Source organism: Rhipicephalus sanguineus, chromosome 9 (assembly GCF_013339695.2).
Source record: "Rhipicephalus sanguineus isolate Rsan-2018 chromosome 9, BIME_Rsan_1.4, whole genome shotgun sequence".
NCBI classification, from domain to species: Eukaryota; Metazoa; Arthropoda; class Arachnida; order Ixodida; family Ixodidae; genus Rhipicephalus; species Rhipicephalus sanguineus.
In genome coordinates this window covers 16190969-16207402 of record NC_051184.2, presented here as the reverse complement: position 1 = coordinate 16207402, position 16434 = coordinate 16190969, and the positions used below count along the sequence as shown (strand labels likewise).

The 16434-nt window shown below is 45.6% G+C and overlaps 1 non-coding gene across 1 annotated transcript; it reads left to right on the top strand.

Moving 5' to 3' along the window:
- The first annotated feature begins 8619 nt into the window (after positions 1-8619).
- Trnas-gcu (transfer RNA serine (anticodon GCU)) lies at positions 8620-8692 on the top strand. The gene has a single exon. It is a non-coding gene; the product is annotated as a tRNA-Ser (tRNA).
- The last annotated feature ends 7742 nt before the right edge of the window (positions 8693-16434 follow it).

Sequence of the window (16434 nt, the reverse complement as noted above, 5' to 3'; positions counted from 1 at the left end):
GGTCCAAGTGTCCTTCGCCAACTTTCCACTATCATTAGTTGCTGTCACCTAAACGCTAGAAAGTTCCAAAGGTATATTAGAAAACGGTGTCGGAGCCTATTGGGAATGACCTGTATTTGACATTGAACCCATTCTCATGTGTGGGTCCTTGGATAAATAGAAAAACATTAGCAACTTTCGAGGATCACTGACTAAATGACACCAAAGTAGTGAAAAGCATAGGCGTGCCTATAAAGCTAAATGTATAAATACAGAAATTAACTCGAAGCTCAGGCGTTGTAAGTTTTTTTCTTGCTATATAGTTCTGTGCGATACTTTTACGACGCAGGCTTCTTCCCGCAAATCGCTCTAGGATTATTGACAGGGAAGGAAATGTGCTGCCAGAAGATAGCCAGCAAACATAACGTTCGCAGATGTGTCAGCAACGGCACAAGCAAGTTTAGATGTTCAATAAGAATCGGAGATCAAAAGCATACCGAGTAGCCGCGATCAAGAGGAAGCCAACTGCATCAAGCACCAAAGGCTGAAATCAAAAGTGAAAACTTCTACGATTATTAACAGCGCCGGGCCGTATACTGCACGCTCGAACCTATCCAACGGTGTTTCATTATCCGCATGAGTGGTTAAATGTCAAAAATTCGCCGACCCTGACTATTCGCCTGCAGCGTCTGCAAATGGCGTATGAAATATTCATCAAGCTTTCTTATTATACCAAACCGTTCATGCAGGGTTAAATAACGACGTAAATACCCGGTCTAAGGTCCCGATGGTTTAAAATAAAAAGATAGATACCTCCCGGAGGAAAATATGTGTAGTATATAGAACACGGCTCGACTCGTAAAGCTAATGCAAGCTGTCATGATATATCCAACAAATAGTTTTTACCTAAGCACGGGACTTCAAGCAGCATGCTGGTGCTGAGGGAGACGTGGGCTGCCAGCCGAATAAATTTATTAAAACTTTGCTTTATTCTTGAGCGCCTGCATCTGCGTTTCGAGTAGCATGGGAGCGGGTATCTTTCTGATGGAAGAGCTTTAGCAAAGTTGAATAGCGATATGAATTACTGTTTTCCTCTGGGCAATACACGGTGGTGTTTTTTTTAAGACAATACAGATTTTTAAATAAAAATTCTATGACAGTCAGGCTCCTGTCGTTTTCGCACATGACCTCTTTGTCGAGGCGGAAATACTTTGCCGCAGCTGAAATGACAATGTTGCGACTACTTAAGAACTCGTTAATTATATTTTTAATTATTGACTTGAGTGCAGTTGCTTATATTATAAAGTTTTAGTGCGTGATTATTTATGGCATACCCAGTTTTTAGAAATCACAAAAGTTGCACGTAGTTCGAGATATTCGTAATCGAACGTCAAGGGCGAAATCGAAACTGATCGCGCTCCCGGTGCGCACGCAGCGCGGCCTCTCTGTTACGTCAGACCGGAACTACGCATGACAGGGAAGTGACGAAATTTGAATCAAGGCGCGCCGAAGCAGAATCTGGTCAGAAAAATCGGCAATCATTCTGAAATACACAAGTAGACAGCTTATTGTTTGCGTGCGACGTGTAGTGCTTGCCTGTTTCTTTCTTAAAACATAAAGAGGCGCAAAAAAACTATTTCGCCTGTCTGCAAGAAGAAGCGCCGCAGTGGCTGCCCTTAAGTTTTATGCTTCCCAGACAAGGAAAACTTTGATATTGCGGTTTCCTTGTGCACAGCTCGAAAGAAATCGATAAGCACCAAACACTACACGCAGAATTAAGGCGATGCGCTGGCACAAGTGAGATGCATTTTTGACTTGCAGCTTTGTGCGCCTTGATTCAAATTTCGTCACTTCCTTGCCACGAGTAGTTAACAGAACGGTCGCGCTTCGTGCGCGCCGGGTGCGATTAGTTTCGATATCGCTTTTAAAATTGGATGACGACTATATCTAACTACGTGCAACTTTTGTGATATTTAAAGATGGGTATGCCATAAATTGGCACTTTGTAATAACTTGTAATAACTTTGTAATACAAACATCTGCGCTCAAGTCAATAATTTAAAAGGTTATTAACGAGCTTTTGTTAATTAGTCACAACAGTGTCGTTTCAGCTGCGGCAACGTACTTTCCCCTCGACGTGGAGTTCGTGTGCGAAAACGACAGGAGCCTTACTGTCATAGGGTTTTTATAAAAAATCTGTGTTGTCTAAAAAAAAAAAACACCCTGTATATTTTACGTTAACCTGTTAGTAGCTAGACCAGCAATATATTTTCTAACGCGTGTTTACAACCTATTTTTCAAAGCACCAATACAGCAAAAAGGTTTGCTAGGAGCACTGGCAGGTTTGATTTTTCTGAAGCTTGAACATTCCTCATACCGAGCATAATTAGGAAGCCTACTAATAATTTTTTTATAATATTTAACGCTTTGCCCGGCCGTGTTAGATCTTTACCAGTTGCGGAAATTGTTTTGTATATTGCTAAGTATTTATCTTAATGTTCAGTACATATTGTGTTCTTTTGCCATTTTTTGTATTTGCTACTTCCACTCCTGTGATACCCCTTCAAGGCTGCAGTGTGCTGAAATAAATAAAATAAAAATAACTCCTGTTATCATTACCTCACAGCAGCTGCCTTAGTAATTCGTGTTTGTTCGTTAGAAAAAGATTAACGTTGAACTGACCGTCGGCGTCAACACGAATGATGCAGAAAATCAGTATCACGTGGCGACGTCACCATATGACGTCATCACAACGTCACAGATCGCCGAAATTTGTGACGTCATCAAGACATCAACATGATGTCACATGATGACGTCATCGCATGACATCGTCGCTCCTTCAGAAGTGGGCCGATCACGGAGGCCGTGCAAAACCAGGCGAGGTGCCGAAAGATTTCGGAAGGGGACGGGAGAGGAGCAGTACATCGACTGAGAAGAAAAAGAAAATGGCTTTCGCCTTCGAGTTGTCTTAGGCGAATGCATAGGGGACCCTGCGAGTTATTCGCGTCCGACAAAGCTGCAACCGCTTCTATGAATGCACGTTTCACTTTCGTGTTGCCGCCGATTTCTATTCAAAAGGGGTATCGGCATTTTGTTTTCTTCATGCACTCCACGTGAAATGCGTTCCGAATTTCATTTGCATCACGCTGCCCCGCAGCCGGAACAGGAACCAAAGCCACGCTGTAGCCGACGAGGTCAGCGACCCAGAGCGCGTTTGACCACTACGACACGGGCGCACCAAGATGACATTTACGCGGCAATCGATATGCCGAGCCCGGCAACCGATCGAGGAAACAAGGGGCAAGCGAGCGGCATACGCAGCGCACCGCTGAACAGAATACGCCCACGCAACGGATTCTAGAAAACGCCCTTGATTTCTTTCTTGTACAGTGCGAGGGAGAAATCACCGCGCACCGCGCTGACATTATACAGGAGGCGTGGACGACGTTTTCCTTCCAGTGAATCGCGACGCTGGACACATCGCACGTGAAGTCACCGCTAACCATCTCGCAATGTGCACCTTGCGACAAGAATGTGAACACACTGGGTCAACTGATTTGACGTTTGAAATTTTCCTTTAGCTTAAAGGCACACTAAAGTGAAACAACGAATCGGTTCAGATTGATGAATGTTACTCTAAGGACTCTAATGTAGTTAATTTCACGAGCATAGGTTTATTAAGAGAGGAGAATACGAAGGTCAAAGTTTCGTTTTCAAATTTCGCGCCGAAATCGGCGCTGGTGACGTCACGAATTTCAAAGTGTATATTTCGTATTTTGGCGACATCTGCTCGACGAAATTTCCTTAAACTTGGTATGTTAAATCAGGGCCCCCTCAGAGGACAATGTACTTCATTTTTACTGATCAGGAGCTACGTAGGACCTAGCAGACGCCGTCAAAATCTATGACGTCGCGACGTTTGGTGCAGGAATTTCAAGGTGGCGTCGCCACCTGCGTTTTTTTTTTGCGCTTTTTCTCACTTACGAAGCTTGTTCTCGCGGCAAGCGTGGTGGTTTTGGTATTGTAAACGAGTAACTTACTCATATGAGAAAAATCGTTTCTCTTTACGAGACTTCGGTTTGAAAGATCATCATCAACGTGCCTATGTGAAATGTCTGCATATAAGGTTGCGTGCCGCCATTATGCATGATTTCGACAAGTAAAAGACACCTCAAACTGCAAAGAAACTTCAGAAAGAAAGGGTCAACGTCACTGTTCCTCTCTTTAATTCTCTCATTTCTGAACTTGGAGTGAATGAGTAAGAACATGAATGATACGTATACGCATTGCACACCTGTTGAACTGAGTCGCCTGCATATGAACGGGCCGTCTCGCCCTGCGGTGAAGGATATCATCCGAGACGTCAAGGCGGTATACAGGGCGGGAGCCTAAAATGGTGCTGGCAGCCCGTCTACGCAGAAGTAAAGGTTCGTAACGTGTTTCAGCTCCATTTTCGAGAGTTTCCGTGGTACACCCAGTGTGCGCCATGCATCAATCCCAACATTATGTTGATCCGAACACCAGTTATTGCAATTACACACGGGAGCGCGACGTGCAGTCAAAGTGCTGACGGTTTCCAAATATGTGGTGCAGACCAGAACAACAAACGTCATTCAAACATGGAAACGCAAAGATACGACACTGTCGCATCTTCTGTAACATCACGTGGCCACGCTGGAAACACGTTGCATTTGAATCTGTGCTAATAGTACGTACTCAGTAAGTGCTGTTGCAATCACTTAAAGGGACGCTAAAGAGAAAAACGGTTTTTCTCATATTAGTAAATTACTCCACAACTCCAAAATCGCCATGCTTGCCGCGAGAAGACGCTTGGTAAGCGAGAAAACGCCGAAGGTGACGCCACCTTGAAATTGCCGCACCAAACGCCGCGATGTCATAGATTTTGTCTGCTATAGTCCTACGCAGTTCCTTATCAGTAACTGGCCTCTGAGGGGACCACAGAATTATAACATACCAAGGTTCAGCAAATTTCGTTGAGCCAATGTCGCTGAAGTACGACAAAATACACATTGAAAGTTTGTGACGTCACGTGCGGACATTTCGGCACGTAATTTAAAAATGAAAGTTTGAGCTTGATTTCGTCCTCTATTAATAAACCTGTCATGGTGAAATTAACGAAATTAGCGTTCTCAGAGTACAGCTTATCAATCTAAACAGATTCATTGTTTCACATTAGTGTCCCTTCAAGGGGTGATAATAATAATAATAATAATAATAATAATAATAATAATAATAATAATAATAATAATAATAATAATAATAATAATAATAATAATAATAAATGTCTGGGGTTTAACGTCCCAAAACCGAGATGTGATTATGAGAGACGCCGTGGTGGAGGGCTCCGGAAATTTAGACCACCTGGGGTTCTTTAACGTGCACCTAAATCTGAGAACACGGGCCTCAAGCGCTCGAGAAGTCGATGTTAATGGAGTCAAATACTAACGAAACACATTTAGCGTAACAATTTCGAGTTCGCTATATTTCTGTCATTGTGTATTGGGAAGGGGGGTATTTGGTCGGGGTGCCAGAGAAGGGTATGGTATTTGTAATGAGCTGTTTACTTTTTTTCTTTTTCGTCGATGTGATTGCACACCGAGAAACGTTCGCAGCGGGCAATGTGTGCCGGCAAAGTTACGCCATGTTGGAAATTCGGCTGCCAACATACGTGGGTTGCAGTTTACGGTGCCTAAAAATTGACGAGCTCAGGCCACCGCAGACACGTCTGCAATGCTGTTCCGATGGTTACAATATGTGACCGCACATCGGAAAACAACGTTCACGCTAAAAAAAAAAAAAGAAAAAAAATGAAGCTTTTGACAACCCTGCTTACTTTCTGTGTCAATTCGAATGGCGGCGCCGTTCGGCGAGTCGTTTTATACGAAACAGTTCGTTGCATTCAGCTGCTGCAATAGCCGTCGCGGTCACGTACACGCGCAGATGACGCGCTTGTCTCTTTTTCGGACGTTTTTTCTTCTTTTTGTTTAACCTTTCGCGCCCGCCAGACACGCGACAAACAGGACGCTACGCGGAGAGTATCACGAAGTCATCCCGTCGACGGAGTATACGCACACACATATACGCCGCTCGTGAAAAGTCATTTCCCGCAGCGCACTCAGACCACCTGCGTCTCGCAGTTGGTGGCCCCGGAAAAAAAAAAAAAGAAAAAAGAAAAGCGAGTGAAAAAAAAGCACGTTGGCTCGCTTTTGTTCCGAGTTATTATTGCCTTCGAATAAGAAAACGAGACTGTGGCACGTGTGGGCGATTCATTAGCACAGCGCTAATTGCTGACTGCAACAGCCGAAAGAAGGTTGTGGGCTCCGGCTGAGTAACACGAAACTATGTAGCGTCTGCTTATTTTTATCGCACTTGCGAATAACATATTATCTATCTGCGTCCAGTACAGGCGTGACGATAAATGCAGAACATAGCGATACGCAACAATGCTTAAAATATGGCCACTGCGAGGGAATAAGCATTGTCATTGGGCGCCAGTGTCGCCTAACGCGACCACAGATTTCGCGCATGCAAACAAGACTATACACAAAAAGATTTCGAGGGTCTCTTGTACTATCGCTAAGATGACTCGAAGACCTCAGTGGCGATGAAATGTCACGTCCGAATCCGATGAGCCGCTTGGCTCGTCGCGTCTCATTTCCAATGCTTCTCGGGCCTCCGCACGCAAGCGCCCCGCGCACATGATATTCTTTCTTCTTTTTATTCTGCAGCAAGTGATGGCGTATAGAAGAGCTGCCTTGCAGCGCTGGCGAGGCGGGTGGCAAACCGTGAGCACGCACTCACTGCCTAGGCCTATACGTAATCTGTATGCGCACTTCAGGGACGTAGCCAGAAATATTTTACGGGGGGTGGGGTTCAACCGTACTTTATGTATGTTCGTGCGTGCGTTTGTATGTGTGCGTGTATATATGCGCAAACAAAATTGAAAAATTTCGGTGGGGGGGGGGGGGGGTTGAACCCCCACCCCCTGGCTATGCCCCTGGCGCACTTGGTGCTCTCAATCTTCGCACGTTATCAGCACAGATCGATAACACCTACCCGATGCGGCGCGTGTCCTTAGCGGCTCTTCAAGGAAAGATCCTTGTCTTTCACCACCTTCAAACAGCGCGTTTCTGCGTAAAACATTCCTGCATTGCTCAAGACACGTGCACGGGATGTGCTGTAAAGCGAAAAGCGTGGCAGAGTGGACGTATAGTCTTCCTATTGTCAGTTAGGTCCTGCGGTGGCGTCGAACACACACACACACACACACACACACACACACACACACACACACACACACACACACACACACACACACACACACACACACACACACACACACACACATATATATATATATATATATATATATATATATATATATATATATATATATATATATATATATATATATATATATATATATATATATACACAAGGCAGGCCCTCCTGCCGAAACGTTAGTAAAGCTTGTGTTTCGCACGTTTGTCGACCTGTTTTTCTACCGTATATATATATATATATATATATATATATATATTAGCAAACATTTGCCAGTGCTGGCAAATGTTTGCAAAAACAACAATGCACTTGTATTTAAAAAAAAAAACGTGTTTTACTATATATCTGAGTCCAGTGATTTAGTTGTGTATCAATGTTCTTGAAGAAAAATTTCTTTTTGAGCAACTTGGGGTGAGGATGATGATAATTTCCGCCCGAATTCAGCTACCGCAGTTTCTCGCGCACTATTGGCGCCCACGTTGGCTAAATTTTCTTGTATCGGTTAATATTAGCTATAAATGATGTCTAGCTGTTGTTCATTGTTGAGTATCCTAACAGCAGCATCTCAGTCTATTGGCTTTTTCTTTTTTTAATTCTTTGCGATGATTCAGGGTTTCCTAATCACTTAAGCCTTCGCAGAAACGATCGCCATAGTGATCGTTCATTGCGTGGCTGCTTTGACAGTTTGCCCACAGCCTGGCAGCCAGAAGTTGCGGCTTTCCGAAACATTGTGGCGCTTCCCGAGAATGTTGCCGAAACGCCTCACACGGCTCCTTTTATACTTTCAGGCTGTTTGCCGAGTCGCTCGGCGAACGAGACGATGGCGACATCTCCAGTGAGCCAGATGCCGGTAAGCCGCTCGTATTCCTCGCATACAATCTCATTACGTCGCTCCACGCTCTTCTGTCCTAACGGGGTCCATGTCTCCACACAAAGTTGCGAAAACGTGGTCTATCGTCGAGAGGTCGGCTTTAGTTTTTTCTTTGAAAGCTCGGAATATTTACACTTCATTGCTTATCCGTGACTTTAATGTATAAAATCGGAAAATGTTTTAGATTTACTCTTTCTTTCGTGCCGTTGTGATAAGCGGCTGTGGTGATGCGCTCCTAAGCATCAGGACGCGGATTCGATTCCTGGCCCACGGCGGCCGCATTTCGACGGTGGCAGTATGCAAAGAAAGCCCATGTATTTGATAATTGAGTGCTTTTCAAAGGTCCCCATATGTTCAAAATTAAACCCCGTCATAGCACGCGCCTCATAATCTGGTCCAGATTCTGGCGCGTAAAACTGCAGAATTTAACTTTTGTTTTCAAGCGCTTCTTATTTATACCTGTTATCGCCGCGGTGGTCTAGTGGTTATGGTGCTCGACTGCTGACCCGAAGGTCGCGGGATCGAATCCCGCCCGCGGCGGCCGCATTTTCGATGGAGGCGAAAATGCTTGAGGCCCGTGCACGTACCTAGATTTTGGTGCACGTTAAAGAACCCCAGGTGGTCGAAATTTTCGGAGCCTTCCACTGTACGGCGTTCCTCATAATCATATCGTGATTTTGGGACGTTAAACCGCAACAGTTATTATTATTATTATTATTATTATTATTATTATTATTATTTATACGTGTTATTTGGAATAACGTATATATACGCTTATACGTTATACGTGTAATTTCGGTACCGAAATTGAAACGCCCGAGCCGAAATCGCAACGCTGCGAGCAGGAATGACCGCACCCTGCCAAAATGCCGTATTACTGTGCTTTTGGCCCGATTGAATAACGTGTCCAAACACGGACACAAGAAGTCAAGAGAACACAAACGTCGACGGTCAACGGAAAAGGCGCACTGCGGCGGAAAAGCGAGAAGACGTAAAAACTGATCTGCGCATACGCAGGTACGGATGACCACCTGTAAATCGAGAACTACAGACAGATGAGCTACAGTTGGATACAACTTAAGAAGTCCGGAGAGGCCCCGCCCAGACGACCGAAGCGCAGTAGCCGATCGCCTCCGTCACTAAATAAATAGTCCCGCTCATGCACCAGACGACGTTCTCCGAAGGCGGCGTCACCGGCATTTCGGCTCATGACGTCAGTCCGGTGTGCGCGCCCATTGGTGCAGGCTCGCGTGCATCCAGCTTTCAGGAGGAAATGCCGCGGACTTCTGGAGTTGTAGCCGACTATAGTTGGTGAGGCTTCTTCATAAAAGAACGTAGGCGTGCAGACACGCACACAAGGGAAGAGATCGATGCAACACAAACGCCGACTGTCAAGTGAAATGGCACACTGCGGCGCAAAAGAAAGACGCAAAAACTTATCTGCGCAATCGGAGACAAGTTTTGTGTCTACTTTCTTTTCCGCCGCAGTGCGCCTTTTGAGTTGATGGTCGGCGTCTGTGTTGTCTTGTGTCTGTATTTGGACGCCTACCCTCTTTTATGAAGAAGGCGTATGAAGAAAACGATTCTTAGGCTTTACATGCTAATACTGTGTTGTCTTGTGTCTGTATTTGGACGCCTACCCTCTTTTATGAAGAAGGCGTATGAAGAAAACGATTCTTAGGCTTTACATGCTAATACTGTGATACGATCATGAGGATAACCTTAGTGGGGGACTCCTGATTGGTTTTCTTCAGCTGGGGTTATTTAACGCGCGCATAAATCTAAGCACACAAACATTTCTTGCTTAAAGGGGTACTTGCTGACAGGAATATTTTCACTTGTCGTTTATTTGCGTCAGATGAAAGGCCAAGCCCTCAAGAGCCTAGAAAAGGTAGTGGTAAGCGCGAGCGCGCCCTGAAAAGGTAACTACAGTATGTTTTAAAAGCTAGTTTCGGTTCCTACTGTACCCTGACGTCACAACACGGTATGAGTGTCTCGTCACGTGCTCGCACAATATATAGTGACGCTCCTTACCGTGGCTCCGTTGGTGACCCACAAGCGGCCATTTTGGAAGTTTTGGTAGTAACGTCATCACAACTAGCCAGATTGCTGCGTGAAGTCACCAGAATTTGTACTGTAGCTTGATATGTCAACCTAGTGTCGATGTCGGTAGGTGCGCCATGGAAAAATTGACTTTAATATCAAATTAAAGTATCAGCATTTACCGACCTTCACACTTGCTCAGAACCGTCTCTGCATACAGGAGATTTGTATGGCAGAGTAAACTCGCCTTCGAAAAAAGGTGTCAGTACCCCTTTAAGGCTTTCAAAGGACTCCAACCAAAAAATGGTTTTATTTCCCGACGTTTCGGAATTAATTAACCCAACCAGAGAGGCAAATCTGTCAAAATGTTCAGCTTCAAACATTTCTTGCATTTCGTCCCCATGGCTGTAACCGAACCTGTGTCGTCCTGCTTCGCAGCGGAACGCCGTATCCGCTGAGCTCCCGAAGAGAACTAGGTTGTGTGCATCGCAAAAGAATCGGTTTGTGCTTTAACTGCGGAGCAGTGTAAGGGACCGTCCTGTCGCCGTCTCATGTCTCGCGTTGGCGTCACGCTTGATACGCAGAAGCCGAGCAGGCTGCCCTAAAGTCCCTAGATTTTTCCCAAAGGACAAATCTAGGGACTTTAGGCTACCCCTTTGGAACGCCAGCGCTTGCTTGCCCGTGAACGCCAGCGTCGCCGAAGGGCTCGTCTGTCCGAGCCAGCGAAGCGATAGCGAAACGCCAGCGTCACGAGTTAGGCGTAGATCTACGGAAGAGAGAAGGGGAGGCGAAACGCCAGTGCCGGGAGTTCGACGCACCGCGCTCGGAGTAGCAAACAGTAAAAATACATTAGAAAGATTGAGACCATTGAACAGAAAATACATAATCGCAAATCAAATGAGACAAAGCAAAAAAAAAAAAAACGGAAAGGAGCAGATAAACACAAGGGAAATACTGGCGAATCACTGCTCCGCAGTTCGTACAGCTTTCACTTTGGGTGGAACTGGCTTCGATTTTTTCCATCGTGAATGAATACAACACGTTAAAGAACGAGGACGAACAGAAGAAACAACAGACCACGGCGCTGTTTCTTCTGTTCGTCCTCGTTCTTTAGCGCGTTGTATTCATTCATGATGGAATCACACCAACTTGCCCAGTTAAACGCTCTATTGCAATACATTTGATTTTTTTCCTCTGATCTTGTACGAACGGTATCCGTCGCGAGAGCCTGCTGCCGGTTGCAGTGAACGAGCCTGTTGATATTTTTCTTTCTTTCTTCGTGGTTCTACGCGCTGTAATCTTGAAGACATCCTTTTATCGCCGTTTCCTTTTGTTTAGCCATCATGCGTTCCAAAAGTGTCCTGAAGGTGACTGCGGTGCTGATTTGGCTCTGCCAAGAACGGTTTCCAAGCGCCAGCCTCGAAGATAAAAGCACGACGGCCAGCTGGACAGCGTCTACACGAAGGGAACTGCGAAACCGTGCAGCACGCGTTATGCAGTTCCTTCTCACGTGCTTTTTGGTTGTCGGTTGGCAGCGGATATCCGTTATTCTACGCTGCCGGAACCGCGAAAACTGGCTCGAGTTTACATGGAAAGGTCGCGTAGGAAGGAGGTCGTGCGCGTTAGCGTTGTTGCTACGGGGAAGGGATCCGAGTCCACAGCATTGCATAAACGCAGTATGTATATAAAACGAAGTGTAGCTTACAGTGATATTCATTAGCTGGAAAAAAAAAAAGATGAGCGCAGCTTGCACTAAGTCGTGCAAGGCTGGGTCACAGCAGAGCCGGTAAGCACCTAGCTGGTCTCGGCTTGGCTAGGCTTTTACCTCTCTCCCTTTCCCGCCCCTTGCTATACTATACTATATACATGGCTATTAGGTAGGGGTGTGCGAATATTCGAGTTTCGAATTCGAATCGAATAGTTCCTAATCGGATAATTCGATTCGACTGTCGAATAGCTAGTATTCGAAGTTTCGAATAATTCGACAGGACAAATATCTAAAGCGCGACAAAGGCCAATTGTCCAACTTGGTTAAGGTGGGCGGCTAAAACTAACGCTAACGTCGGCGTTCGTTAAACTTTCACTGACATCCTCGTTCAAAAGCGAGCGCATGTTGATCTTAAAGGAGATTATGTCATTTCCGCACGTAAAAAAAAAAAAAAAAACACACATGAGAAAACTGTCTAGTACTTCACAACTTCGCTCCCGAAACGAAGGCACGGACTTCTTGCGTAGTTCGGTCGCAATGCCGCAAGCGCCGTAAGACGACCTGACTTTGGCCTGCGAAACCCTTGGTGATTGGCTTTGCATGTAAAAATTTGTTCATGCTGGGCAGTCGCCACTGCCGCACCATACCACTAGTTCAGAAACTCCCATTGTTCCCCCGGGCAGTTAAAACGCTGCTGTGAACGTGCGCTCGAAGACTTTTGGGCCCAGAAGAACCATGGCGATGAGCCTTATTGTCAGATGAGCCTTATTGCTCGACCATGGGGAAAGAAATCTAACTACCGTACACCCCTCTGTTAGGAGGTAAGGAGTGCCGCTGCTGACTGGAATGGCGGCTCTTCTATCAACATGCCTGCGCACCCATAAAAGCTCGAACAAAAGCCACTCCTGAACAAGTGCGTAATGAAGCTATCAGCACGCCGTAGCATCCCTGATTTTTCCCTTTTCTTGCCGTAACTGGCGGTACACATTTTGTGTAAAATACTATTCGATATTCGGTTCGATATTCGATATTTTTGGCCACTATTCGGCGCTATTCGATTCGAGAATAAATTTCACTATTCGACCCCTACTATTAGGGGCCGACCGTTTCAGCTTCTCTTGTTAACCGTCTGTACAGAGTGGTTGGGCGGTCAATGAGCCGGTGCCTGTTCATGATGATGATAATTTTCCAACTACGACACACGGCAAACTTCGAGCATAATGGCTCAGCTGTAAAAAAAAAAAAAAAACGTTGGCTAAATTTGGAGTTTTGATGGTTTTTGTTCAAAAGATGTGAGGTGGTGTGGTCACCTCAGGTGACCACGATGCAGTAAGGGTCTACCAGTCAGTTTCGGTGGAAGGCTGCAAAACAGTACTTCTTTTCCCTGCAGGACCACGGGGACATTGTGTATACCACACATCCATCTCAATCTTGAAGGCTCAATAAAGTATTTCGCAAAAATTCTCCTCCAAGCACCAATAGAAAAATAATATATTACCAGCCTTCTAAGACCCTTCATTGACGCTGGTCACTCTAGGTGATCACCAACTTCAGCGACACAGTGCTCTGTGCTGAGTACAGCTCTTAATTTCTGGATTCCTTGGTATTAGCTACTTATACAACGTGTTGTCCTAAGCTATCAACTTAATAAGAACCGGACATACTTTCATTTCTTTAAAAATATCTCGGGTCCTTCGTGTAGCGCGCCTTGAACACGACGGCAGCCCGATGAAAACAGACGTAACCCGTAACATTGAAGCCCAAACGAAGTGGCATCATTTCTGTCACTATGTTTAAAGCTTTAGAAACGTGCCGTATAAAATCTGACGCGAGAGGCTTGTGTGCTCCAAGAGAAAAAAATGAAGAAAAAGGTGGTTACCGTGGGTGACCACCGTGCCGGAAAGAGTTAAACAGCCAGGTTTTTTACTATAGCCGATGATGACGATAGCGTGGGCTGTAATGACAAAATATGCGGGGATGTCAGTAGGGGCTTCCTTGCGGCAACGAGGCAGCCTAGTTCCATCCAGATGGGCCCTAATCCTCGAGACCAGAGCCCTTGACATAACGCGTGCGTTTGCAGCACGAGCACATACGCGTCACAGCACGCAGCGCCGTTAAAGTGGCACAACACACGGCGGCACGCGTCTAATGAGACGAAAACGAACCGAGAGAGTAGGTGGTTCGGCCCTCACGCCTCTTCCTTGGGAGGGCCGTCGCGGCGAAGGTCGCGTAGAGCCGCCGCGGGAAAAACATCGGCGTGGGTATAAGTCCTCCCCGTCAAGCAAACCCCCCCCTCCTTTTACCAGCTGTTTGTTGCTCTACCACTCTCTAGCCTGCGTAGTTGTTTAGTCACGTGACTTAAAGCACTCGACCGCTGAACCAGGTGGCGACAAGGAGTGTGAGAAGTTGGCATCGACGCAGGGCCGTCGAGCGCTTGTGCAATTATTATCGTAAATGGTCCCTCCTTACTTTCTCCTTCTCATTGAGTTTCATGCCCACGTCGACGTTATATATACCTGTTCCCTTGGTGATCAAGGGCCCCTTGTTCTCTTTACTTATAGTAAAGCATTTCCTGCTTTCATCACGCCTATCAAGAAGAAACGTTGCAGACATAAAGGAATTCGCTGTCAGTTGAGAACCTAAAAGTACTACGTCGTATTCGGTAGTCCTCCCAGAATTACTTCGTGACTTTAAACCCTGCAAATGACTCAACAGATCGACCATTTGAAATACCCTTGACAAGCACTCAGTAAAAGGGACGTCGATAGCATACACACAGCCTAGAAGATACATCCTACATCATTTCGTAAAATAAACACGTGTGAAATTGTACGTACACAGGGAATATGAATCAACAATTGAACAAACGGGATTACAAGCTCATCAACACTGTAAGTTGATGTCCCACGCAAGGCAGGATGTCAACGAAATTCGCGGCCACAATTTATTCACTGTCTCTCTCGATTATTTCGCGCAATAAATACCGCTGGTACCTAAACGACCATCGCATCAGGCGGCAGTATAGTGGACGAAGTTTTGCATCAGGAGCTGCTTGTATGCCTAAGAAGACTTACAAATACCTTGGCGAAAAAATAATAAATAAAACGGACCGCCATACAGAAGACAAGATCACGTCGAAAGCCCTTCTTTGTGGTGGTCAGTTTCTTGTGCTAAAATATGTCTTCAGGCAAACACCATCTAGTTCAACAACATGTCATTCTGCAAGATTAAGAAACTTCGGCGGGGCTGGTGCGACCGCGTGCACATTTTTTTTTCCCGCGCGACGGCCTTGGCCCGTGCGTAGCACAAGAATCGCTCGGGGCCATGTGACGCTTGATTATTATTATTTCTTTTCTTTTCTTTGCGGAAGCGTGACCACGCCAGAACGCCATTTTCTTTCTATAGCGCGTGTTTACAGCGTACGTGGAAGCTTCAGCGCTTGCCCTGTTTAGGCCGCACGTTGATAATAATACGATGCGTAGGAAACAATGGAGCCAAAAATATCGCTCCAGGAATCTGTGTAGCGTAACCATTACTGAAAAGAAAAAGTGTCATCCACACGTTGTAGCACGAACCCACAAAGGAAATTCCTAGGAATTTCCCAGAAACAAAGCTTTCGGTCATGAAAGAAGGTAAGGCTTCCATGCGCGGTTAGTCGCCGTTTGTCTTGCTCTCTTGCGTCCGTGTTTACACGCCTTAACCTTCTTCCATGATGAATCTCTACCAACTAGTGCAACATGCTGTCGTTAGAAAGCTTCCTTGAGGTTTATAGCTACGGAGAAACGACGCAGGATGAAAGAAGCGCTCTGTCCTCTTGTCTTCTGTCGTCAATTTTTTTTTTTTTTGCGCCATAGCCCAGGATATGCAGCACCTACTACCTTGTTTTGGTAAAGCGTCCTGTCTGACAAAAAAAAAAAAAAATTGCGGTGCTGCAAACGGGCGGATGACAATTTCTTCCTTTTCGTGAACCTCGCGGGATTCCGGGGAACTGACTTGTTTCAGTACAACCGCGTGCTCGAGGACGCAGGAAAAAGAAGGAGCAGTTCTTCCTTGTCTGAGAGTGAAGTGACGCTTTGTTTTCCTTTCGTTTCAAAGGAAGCCGCGGTGCTATGAAAGGCTGAGATCTCGGTAACTGAACAGGTAACATTGTCAACAAGATGTCAGCACAAAGTCTCAGTTGCATTTCTCTGCAACAAGCACATATATGAACAACAAACATTGCAAAACGTTAGTTATAAGCAATAGAATATTGTTTAGAAGAAGAAATATACTTTATTGAGAAGAATGGGCATTTGGTAAAAGTCCCTGGACCCAGGCGGCATCTTCAACGTGCCGATAGCTTATTAAGACGAAAGCCTTAGATGCCTCATCAAACGCGAAAAGTGACCGTCGGCGTCCCGCGTCGTTGGCGTCAACACGAATGATGTAAAGAAATAATCACGTGATGACGTCACATGATGCCGTCATCACATGACATCGTCGCTTGGTCAACGGTGGGCCGATCGCGGAGGCAGAGCAAAACCAGGTGAAG